Below are 10,000 nucleotides of genomic sequence, written 5' to 3' on the forward strand. Positions count from 1 at the left end.
TCCGTCCTCGCGCGTCGCCGGGCGTGCGTCCGAGCCCGCGTGCCGCCTGCCCGTGGGTGCCGCGTGTACGGGGCCGCGTCCGCGCCCGCGTCCCCGAGCGTCAAGTGCAGGCCGCGCGCGCCTAGTGGAGCGTGCCCGCCCGCTCCGTGTATCGTGTGCGCGGGGGCGACGCGCGTTCCCGCGTGTTCCGCCTGCCTGCGTCTACCTCCGCGTCTCCCGAGCGTCCCGTGCGTGCGTCTGCTGTGCGCGTGCGTCTCCGCGTTTCCGCGTGCCCCGGGCGTGCGTCCGTGTCGCCGGAGGGCGCCGCCGCCGCCGCCGCCGCTGCGTGCGCGTACGTGTCCGCGCGGGTGCGCGCGTGGCCTCTCCGGTGCGCGCGCGCGCGCGCGGGCCCCGTCCGTCCGAGTGCGGCGCGTCCTCTTCGGGATGCCGCGCGGGCGCGCGGCCGGGCGTACGTACCTCGTGCCCGTGCCCCCGTCTCGCGCGCGACGCGTCTATCGCGTCGCGCGTGTGTGGCGGGGGCGCCGTGTCCTCCGAAGCGCTGCGGCGCGGCCGTCCGCCCCGTCGCGCCCCTCCCTCCGTCCGCGCGGGTGGGCGTCCCGCTTCGGGGGGGGGCGGCGGGGGTTGGCCGCGGGCGGGCTTCTGTCGGGGGGGTCCGCGGGCGTGTGCCCCTGAGGCGTACCTTCCCGTGTTTCGGCCGCGCCGTCCGTGCGAGTCGCCGTGCGTCCGGGCCCCCGTGCGCGTGCGCGAGCGGACCGTGTCCGTGGGTGCCGCGCGTCCGCGTTCCCGCGTGTTCTGCCTGCCCGCGCCTACCTCTGTGTCTCCCCGGGCGTCCCGGGGTTGTGTCTGCTGCGCGCGCCTGCGCGCGCCCCCTCGCGTCCATCTCCGTGTTTCCGTGTGCTCCGTGGGCCCGTCCGTGTCTCCGGAGGGCACTCTGCGGTGCGGGCGCACGCGCGCGCGGGCGCGTTCCCGTCCTTCCGTCCGTCCGTCCGTCCGTCCTCCTCCTCCTCCTCCTCCTCCTCCTCCGCCCCCCACCGCCCACACCCCCGCCGCCCCCCGCCGCCCCCACCGCCTCCGCCGCCTCCAAACCTCTTCCCCGCCTGGCGGGTGGCAGCCGGCGGCCACGTCGGACTGGATCCGGATATCGCCAGCGTGGGGCCCACGGCAAGGGCGCAGGCGGGGTGGGGTTGGGGGTGCGTGGTGGGCGGTGGGGGGGGTGGCGCCAGCGGTCCTCGGCGGCGGCGGGCCTAGCGCCGCCGGCACGTGCCCCTCCGGTTTCAGTCGGGACCGCCTCCGTGACGTCGAGGAGAGCTTCTCCACCCGTCCGTCCGAGGGCGCGGGGGTTCGGCGGACCGAGGGTGCCGTCGTCCCTCGACGACCGCCTTCGGGTCGCGCGCACACACACGCTCGGAGGCGCCCCGTCTCAACTGAAAGGAGTCGGCGGAGTAGAAACCGCGGCCCTCGAGACAGCTCCCTAACGCCGGGTGCGTGCGGCGGGGTGCTTTCTACACCCTACAGAAGGAAAACGCCTGTGGCCGGAGTTCTCGACGCCCGCCTTTCGACGCACCCTCTCGTCGCCTCGCTCCGTTTCCTAAGGCTCTCGTGACTCCTCCCGTTCTATTTCAGGGAGGCGCAGCTGAAGGGCTATCCGCTCCGCCCGTCCGTGAAGTTGGGCTTTCCCCCCGAAGGTGGCCGGAAGGGGGTGGGGGGGCGCGTGAGCCAAAGGATCTTGAAAACGCGGCGGCGGCGGTACCGCTTTCGGCTCTCGCCGATCCCACGCAGAGGCGGGGGCGCGGGCAGGTCCGCGCGCAGGTGCCCGTGCGAAGGTGCAGGCGCGTGCAGGCGCGGGCGCGCGCGCGCGCGCCCTCGGGCAGGTACGTAGAGGCGGGCGCCCGCGCGTGCACACCCCTAGGCGTACGCACGGGCACGGACGCGCCCGAGGGCGCGCGCGTACCGGCGCGGGCGCGCCCGTGTGGGCGCGCCCACGCCTACGCGCGTGTACCCGCGCGGGTACGCACGGGCAGGCACGTGCGTACCGCCCGCCCGCGCACGGGCGCGTGCACGCGCCTGCGTGTCCGTATCTGCAGCCACGGGCGTGAGCGCGTGGGCGCCTACCGTCCTTCTTCTACCTAACGCCGTCACCGGGCTGGCTCGGCGTCCAGGTATGCCTGTCTCCCCCTCCCCTCCAATCCCCTCCCCCTCCCCGCCCCCTCCCCTCCCCTCCCCTCCCCCTCCCCCTCCCGTCCCTCCCCCCTCCCCCTCCCGTCCCTCCCCCCTCCCCCGTCCCCCTCCCCCTCCCCTCCCCTCGTCTCCCCTCCCCTCCCCCTCCCCCTCCCCGTCCCTCCCCCCACCGCCTCCCCTCCCCCACCCCTCCCCCTCCCCTCCCCCTCGCCTCCCCTGCCCCCATCCCCCTTCCCCTCCCCCACCCCTCCCGCCCACCCCCTCCCCCTCCCCCTCCCTCTGCCTGTCTCCTTCCTTTCTGAACCGGGTTTTCCTCTTCGAGAGCCGTTCCGCCCCTCGGGCGAAACCAACTCGCCGCGTACCGGAGACCGAGTGCAAAGACGGAGCCCCGGCGGCGCGGCGGCGGCGGCGGCTCGGAGCTCGGCTGCCGACCGAGATCGTCGGCGGTTCGGATCCGCCGGCTCCTCCTTGGGAAGCCCGTGGGGCGGCTCGACTCTCTCCCCTAGGGCCGCTCCGAGTCCCGAGCCGCTCGACGGCACGCGACGGCAGCGGCGCCCGCAGTCAGTTCTCTATCTAAACGGAAACGACGACGATGACGAACGTCAGTCTTCACCGCCACGCCCTACTCCCCACCCGAGCACCGTTCCAACTCGGGTGTTTCTCTCCCTGTGGCGGGGGTCCCCCCCGACTGAGAAAAAAATAAACCGCCCCCCGAGGACGGCCCGCGTTCGGAGCCTCTTGGTAGTAGCGCGCCTTCACGGGACGACGGCACGCCGCGCCCGTCACCCGCTTCCCGGAAAGCTCCCCCCGCAGAGAGTCGCGAACTCGGGCGAAGACGGAGGAGTCCGCGTACCCGTCGCCCAAGGTTCAGCCATCGTCCGATTGGAAAACGGTGCCTTCCCGGGTCCCGCCTCCCCGTCGATCGACGCCTCCCGGGGGTGGGATGGCTTCCAGCCGAACCAGCCTACCGTACCCTTCCCCTCCTACCCTACGTACCTCGGGAGGTCGGCTCGGACAGGGAGGGGCCCGTCAGATGTCCAGTCCGCCGTGAGCTTTCCACGACGACGGTCGGCCGGTCGGCCGGTCGGTCGGTCGGTCGTCCCGGAACACCCCGGTCGGGTCCGCGCGCGCGCGGCACGGGCTTCACACACCTCGCTCCTCTGGCTTCCCGGGAGACGCTCGCGGCACGGCGACGCGTGCAACGCGGGAACGGCGACGCTGCCCTCGGCCTTACCGTCCCCCCCCTCCAGCCGAATACGGCCCCGGCCCTCACCGCGGGCCGAGTTGGGGGGCTGGGGGTCGGGCCGGGGGGGGGATCGGCGGCGGCGGCCCTCGTCGGCAGGCGGCGCTAGCGCCGCCGGCGTGCGGCCTTACGGTTCCCGTTGCGATTCCCCTCGTGGGCGCGGAGAAAAGCCTCTCCATCCGGCCAAGGGGGCGCCCGTTCGGCGGACCGAGGGCGACGACGGGGGGCTGCCCGTCCGCCTGAGCGCGCGCCCGCTCCCGCAGGCACAGGCGCGCGCGGGCGCAGGCACAGGCGCACACGCTCAGACACGCGCTCACGCGCAGACGCGCACTCAAACCCATACAGACACGCACAGACGCACACACAGACGCACGCACAGACCCGCGCTCACGTGCGCAGGCGCCCCCACAGACGCAGGCGGGCACGCACACGGGCACGCCCGCAGACGCGCACGCGCACGCACGCAGTCACGCGCGCACACGCAGGCACACACGCCCGGACACGCGCGCACACGCCCCCGCAAAGACGCGCCCCCGCACAGACGCGCGCGCGCGCAGGCACGCACACCGGGACGCGCGCGCGAACGGACGCACGCACGCGCGCAGGCACGCGCGCACACGCACCAGGCCACCCGGAACGTTTGCCAACTCCCCGCCCACCTCAGCACCCCACCCCCCGGGCCCGAGGCGCGTGGTCCCCCACCGCCCCCACCCTCCGACCCCCCCACCGCCCCGCTCTCGGCCTCCCACCCCCCAACCCCCCTCGGGCACTCCACCCCCCACCCCCACGACTCACGCACACACGCCCGCCCGCCCGCCCGCCCGCCCGCCCGCATTCGGGAGCCGCCGGAGATCTCTCGATGCTCGAGACGCCGACTCACCCCTCTCCCTCCCCCCCCCCGCCCCGGAGACGCCACCTTCCCGAGTCCGCCCGCGAGCCCGGAGAGCACTCGCTCGGGCCGAGCCGCCCGAGGGCCTCTGGGCGGGCGTTCGCGGCTGGCCCGCCGCGCCTCCGCTGGACCTCACTAAGTCCGGCCTCGCTCCCGAGAGCCTCGAGGGCCTCCCTCGGTGAGATGTCTCCCCAGTCGGACCGGGGGGCCCAGAGCCGGTCCGTACCGGCTCTGGGAAGGCGTTCCCGGCCTCCCCCCCGCCCCCCGTTTGCCCGCCCGCGTCGCGGGAGGATGGAAAGCGATGAGGAAGAACGCTCTCGGTGGCGGCCGTGGTTTTCTTTTGCGACGCGGATGCCGGCAAACGCACGGCTCCCTCCCTCCCTCCCTCCCTCCCTCCCTCCCTCCCGACGCAATTTGCCCGTTCAACCCGCCTCACGCGTACCGTTGGCTCGGCGACAGGGACGACGGCGGAAAACGTCTCCCGGTCTGCCTGCTGCGCCACGCGGGCACTCAAAGAACGAGGAGGAAAACTTCGGGGACTGGCGGTCTCATCCCGTCCCGTTTGTCGCGTCCGTCCAAAGGATACGGATCGGAGAACACCTGCCCGTCCGACGCTTGGGACGTGCTCTCTTCTCCCTCCCGCCCCCGGTGGACGCTCATCCCCTCGGGCGCCCCCCCCCCGTTCGGCCCTTTCGGGGGCGAGCGCGCGCGCGCGCCCCATGACGCTCCCGAGAGGTTTCCCCGGCGGCCCGGGGGAGTCTGTCCCCTCTGCCACCCTCGAGCCCCGGCCGGGGCCCAGGTGGACCCGGTTCCACCCCCCCGCCGCCCTTCGCTCCGGTCGTCGGCCGTCACCCGGCGGCCGCTTCGATACCGTCCCCCTCCGGAGCTCTGCGGCGCCGACGGGATGGGAAGCGGTCCCGGCGGGCGCGCGCTGGCCACGGCGGCCCGGGGCCTTCGCTCCGTCTCCTCGAGCCCGGCCTGGCTCCCGGCGTCCTCCCGGGGTCCTCCCGGGGTCCTCCCTCCCTCCCTCCCTCCCTCCCTCCCTCCCTCCCTCCCTCCCTCCCTCCCTCCCTCCCAGGGCCCCCCCCGAGTGGGACACGCCGGCTGGCCGGCATGGTGCTCCAGGGCTCCAGCGGGGTAGACGGGATCTTCCTGGCTGAGGGGCGAAATGGCCCGGCTGGGCCGGACCCCCTTGGATCGGAACTTTGGGAGATGGGGCCAAGGTGGTGGAATAGGCTGACGCTTCCGCCTAGCTCTCTTGACGACAAAGACCCGGAAACACAAGCGAACGAGTATGTCTGCGACGAGCGGGGAGTCCTGACCGTCGAAGGCGGGCTTAGACGACGCACTGAGGGGCAGCGGCAGGAAGAGACCTTTCAGGGGCAGAGAGGGTTTACCGGCCCTGCCCCGCGGGGAGCCCTCAGGCACCATTCCCAGAGCGGCTGCTGCAGTGGGCTGGTACCGTCGTTCCACTGCTGTTCCGTCAGGGAGAAGCAGCCAGCCACACAGCCTGCTCACACCTCCGGAACCTGAGGAGGGCCCGGCCGGGCGGATCCCCTTGGCCCAACCGACCCCGCGCTGTGGCCGGCCCCACCGTCTTCCGGCCGCCCCGCGCCGAGAAACGTGTTCGGCGGCGGCGCTGGGAGGCGGGGGAGGGGGGCGGGGGGGGAGCCGGGACGGGGCCGGGCGTCCGGCCGCCCGGCGACGCGCCCTCGCCGGCCGCCGATCCGGATCCGTCCCGCTGCACTCCGCGCCGGTTGTCGGCCGCCACCTGGCGGCCGCTTTGATATCGTCTTCCCCCGGAGCTCCGGCGCCGGCGACACGCGCGGGAGGCGATGTGGCCGCGCTGGCCGAGGCGACGTTCCCGGACGCCGGCGGCGGCGTCGGCAGGATCGTCCTGGCCGAGGCGGGAAAGGGCCCGGCCGGGTGGATCCCCTTGGCCCAACCGACCCCGCGCCGTGGCCGGCCCCAACGCCTTCCGGCCGCCCCGCGCCGAGAAACGTGTTCGGCGGCGGCGCTGGGAGGCGGGGGAGGGGGGCGGGGGGGGAGCCGGGACGGGACCGGGTGTCCGGCCGCCCGGCGACGCGCCCTCGCCGGCCGCCGATCCGGATCCGTCCCGCTGTCGCCCGCGCCGGTTGTCGGCCGCCACCTGGCGGCCGCTTTGACATCGTTTTCCTCCGGAGCTCCGGCGCCGGCGACATGGGAGGCGCTGTGGCCGCGCTGGCCGAGGCGACGTCTCGGGACGCCGGCGGCGTCGGCGGGATCGTCCCGGCCACGGTGGGGCGCCGGCGCCAGAGCCACGTTCCGGAATTGGGCCCGCAGCTTCATGTGGCCGAGGCGGTGGCCGTCGCCGCCGCCGCCGCCGCCGCCGCCGCCGCCGCCGCGCTCCCGGGTGCCGTGTTTTAGACGGCGCTGGACCGAACCGGGCCGCACCGAGACGGCGCAGGCAGAAGAACGGGACAAGGCACGCCCCGGCCGTTCGCGCGCCTTCCTTCGCGCGGCCCGGTCGTCACCGGGGCCTCCGGCGTAGGTCCGGGGTGGCCCGCGGAGGGCGCCCCGGGCCCGGGCGCGGTCCCGCGTGGGGTCCGGACCGTCGGAGAATTTTTTCAAAGTCCCGCTCCGGGGGTCCCCGGGCCGAGGTTGCCGCCCCCGGCCCGCCCCGGCCCGGCCACGGACCCGCGCGGGGCCCGGACCTTCGGAGGGGCCCCGCCGCCCGAGAATTTTTTCCAAGTCCCCCCTCCGAGGGTTCCCCGACCGGCCCGCGTTGGCCGCAGCGCAGGCGGCTGGCTCTGGGCGCCCGCGCGGCCCCGGCCAGCTCCGTCACCCCGTCCCGCGGGTCGACCAGAGGATCCCGGGAGCTCCGGGGGGGGGGGCGGGGCGCTGGGGGCCATGGGGTCGCGCTACGGACCGATGGCCGGGCCGCAGTTCCGGGGGCTCGCCGTGGGGAGCGGGCCCCTCCCGCCGCGGGGCGTGGCTTTTCTCTCGCCCAAAACGGGCGATTTGGGCCACCAGATTGGTGCTGACACGCTCTCCTCGCTGGGTGACTCCCGCTGAGCAGATGGGAAACCTGGACGGGTCCGTAGACGCCGGTCCACCGACGGCCCACGCCCTCCCCCGCTCCTCCCCGCTTGAGCCGCCCGCCTGGGGCCCGTGCGCCGGCTCTCGCGCGTCCAGATGTCCAGCCGCGGTGCCTCCCCCCGGTCTCCAGTGCCCGAGGGCGGCGTGGCACGGGCGCCGCGGGCCCTCTGACCCGCGTGCCCCTTGTCGCAGGCACCCGCGGTGGCCGCGGTGCTCGCCAGAGTGTGCCCCGCTACCCCCCTCCCCCAGGCCCACGTGCCTCGCGTTTCAGGCGTTCTCCGTGTGCAGGGGTCCTCGCGGCCACCTTTCCGCAGCCGGGGCGGGCGAGGCAGAAAGCGGGTCCTCTCCGGGGCTGTCCTCGCCCGCCTCCTGGCAGCCCTGGCGGGGGGGTCTTCTCCTCCTCGCTTGTGCCTGGGCTGACCCGATCGATGTGGTGTTGTCGTGCTCTCCCGGGCCGGGTCCGAGCCGCGCCAAGACGAGGGACGGACATTCGTGGCGAATGGGACCGCTCTTCTCGCTCAGCGCGCGGGCCCCTCGCTCCTCCTCCCCGCCCGCCGGTGGTGCGCAGAGGGGCAGGGGCACGGAATCCGGCCCGACCTTGCTCATCTGCCCTCGTTCGCGGTCTCGCGGCCAGCGTCGGCGGTGGCGGGGTCCTGAGACCGAGCAGGACAGCCTCTGCTCGTGGCCCTGGTGTTCTGCCTCGCGTCGGGCCCTCCCCCGCCCCCCGCGGCGGGGGGGCTCTCTGGTCAGGCGCACCCGCGCGCCCCACCCAGGTGGTGCCGGTGCGCCTCGAGTGGCCCTTTGGCGGTGCCCCTGGAACGCTCCAGGCCGTCCCTCAGGTGCCTGAGGCCGGGTGGCGGTGCCGTTTCCCCGTTCCCAGCCCACCCTTCCGGTCACCGCTCACGCGTGTGGGCGTGCGCCCCTCGAGCCGAGAGAAATAAAAAACAGGAGTGCGGCCGAGAGGGAGAGAAAGGATGTGGAGGAAAAAAAAAAAAAAAAGGGGGGTCGAGCGGGGTAAGACCTTTAGAGCACGCACGCCTCGCGGGAGGGTGCCGTGCCTGATCCCGAGAAGGCGGGGGTGAGAGAGGGGTGCGCGCGTGCGTGCCCGCCCCGGTGCTTGCCGAGACCCGCGTGAGGCAAGCGAGAGCGGAAGGAGGAGGGCCCGCGTGTTGCTTCCGCCGGTGCCGAGGGAAGTCGCCCTTGCGAGGTGGGGGCCCAGGCTGCGTAGCCGCGGCTGGGCCCCGGCGGTCCGTTGTTAGGCTCTGTCGTACCTCCTCCCCCCCGCGGGCCGCCCTAGAGCGCGGACCCCTCTACAGAGGGAGACCGGGGGGTGTGTTGGGCTTTTAGGTGCCCAGGCAAGCCTCGGGTGTGCGCGGCGCGTACCCGCGAGGCCCCGCGCGCTCGCCGGAGCCTGGCTCCGGTGAGGCGGGATGAGGCGGAGAAGCTTTAAAAGAGAAACGGAAAAAAAAAAAAACGGACGACTCAAAAGGCGTGACTTTCCGAGGCCCTCGGTCGCCGCTGCGGTGCCCCACCCGTTCCCTCCTCGCCCGAGTGGAGGGTGGACGCAGCACGGAGCCGGGAGCACGCGCCGTCCCCGGGTGAGGTAGAGCCGCCGTGAGCACGAGGCGGCAGGCTCCGTTCCCGGCCGCAGAGGCCCACTGTGCCTTAACCCCCCCGCTGGTGCTTACCAATACCGCAGGCCCCCCCCGCCCATCCCCGGGGCGCCCTCGGGCGCCTGGCGGGGGCCCAACGTGGGGGGCGATGGGTGGGGACGGCCCGTCTTCGGTGAAGAAAGTCTTCTCTAGTCATCTCCGAGGGTGCCTTGGGGGTGCCGGATCCCCCAGCCGCTGCCCCTCGCCTTGCGCGCAAGCCACCGACCGTGGCTCGCAGGCAGAGCCCCCTCTCCTTCCCGCCCGGTGTGGAGGGAGAGGTCCGCCGGCCCCGCGGTGGGGCCGCGCGCCGCCCTTCGCCTGCCGCGGCCCGCGCCTCCCCCCTGCGAGTCGGGGGAGGGCCTTCGCCGGGCCAGCCGTCTGGCGCCGGGGTCGCGCGCGTCCGTGTGTGCGTGTGAGTGTGCGGGCCTCCCGTCGCGCGCCTGGTGCGGTGGGGCCGGGGGTCCGTCCGGCGGACGGCCCCCGCGCCGTTGTGTGCCGCCTCCCGCCCGCACCCGTCCCGTGCCGCCAGCGGTGCGCGGGTGTGCGGGCCCACCTCCTCACCCGGGAGCTTTCCCGGCGATGTGCCCCTGGGCCGGGGGGATGGGCGTGCCGGGGGCCGCCCCCGCAGCGCCTCCCTCGCCGACGTCGATCGACCCCGCCCCGCCCGGCCGGCCCGCGCACACGCCGTCCCCGGTCTGGGACCGCGAACCGGCCTCGCCGCGTTGGGCGTCGCCACCGGGCCTCCCCGGCCCGCGGTGTCCCCTGGCGACGCGCCCTCGGACCCGGGCCCGGGCCCTGTGTGCGCCGGGCGGGTGGGCGGCGTGTGGCCGTCGTGCGCGTGAGGGTTGCCCGCTGGGTGGGCGGTGGGCTGGAGGAGACAGGGAGCGGCGGCGACCGCGGGGGGGTCCGATCCCCCTCCGCGCCGCCGCCGCCACCGCCGCCTTCCCGCTGCCCGCGTCT

The sequence above is a fragment of the Loxodonta africana genome, chromosome 18, assembly GCF_030014295.1.
Source record: "Loxodonta africana isolate mLoxAfr1 chromosome 18, mLoxAfr1.hap2, whole genome shotgun sequence".
In the NCBI taxonomy this organism is placed as follows: Eukaryota; Metazoa; Chordata; class Mammalia; order Proboscidea; family Elephantidae; genus Loxodonta; species Loxodonta africana.